This window comes from Lampetra planeri, chromosome 9 (genome assembly GCF_965212315.1).
Source record: "Lampetra planeri chromosome 9, kcLamPlan1.2.h2, whole genome shotgun sequence".
NCBI classification, from domain to species: domain Eukaryota; kingdom Metazoa; phylum Chordata; class Hyperoartia; order Petromyzontiformes; family Petromyzontidae; genus Lampetra; species Lampetra planeri.
This window is the reverse complement of record NC_136115.1, coordinates 13,078,575-13,079,333: the sequence shown is the minus strand read 5'-3', so window position 1 is coordinate 13,079,333 and position 759 is coordinate 13,078,575.

Below are 759 nucleotides of genomic sequence, written 5' to 3'. Positions count from 1 at the left end.
CTCACCCACCCACTCACCACACCAACACACTCACCCACCCCACTCAACCCACACCAACACACTCACCCACCCACTCACCACTCACTCACCCCACCCACTCACCACACCAACACACTCACCCACCCACTCACCACTACCAACACACTCACCCACCCACTCACCACACCAACACACTCACCCACCCACTCACCACACCAACACACTCACCCACCCACTCACCACAACAACACACTCACCCACCCACTCACCACACCAACACACTCACCCACCCACTCACCACTACCAACACACTCACCCACCCACCACACCACACCAACACACTCCCCACCCACTCACCACACCAACACACCTCACCCACCCACTCACCACACCAACACACTCACCCACCCACTCACCACTACCAACACACTCACCCACCCCACATCACCACACCAACACACTCACCCACCCACTCACCACACCAACACACTCCCCACCCACTCACCACAACAACACACTCACCCACCCACTCACCACACCAACACACTCACCCACCCACTCACCACACCAACACACTCCACCTCACTCACCACACCAACACACTCACCCACTCACCACAACACTCATCCACCCACTCACCACACCAACACGCTCACCCACTAACCACACCCACTCACCCACCCACTCACCACACGAACACAATCACCCACCCACTCACCACACCAACACACTCACCACCCACCCTTCACCACACCAACACACTCACCCACCCACTCACCA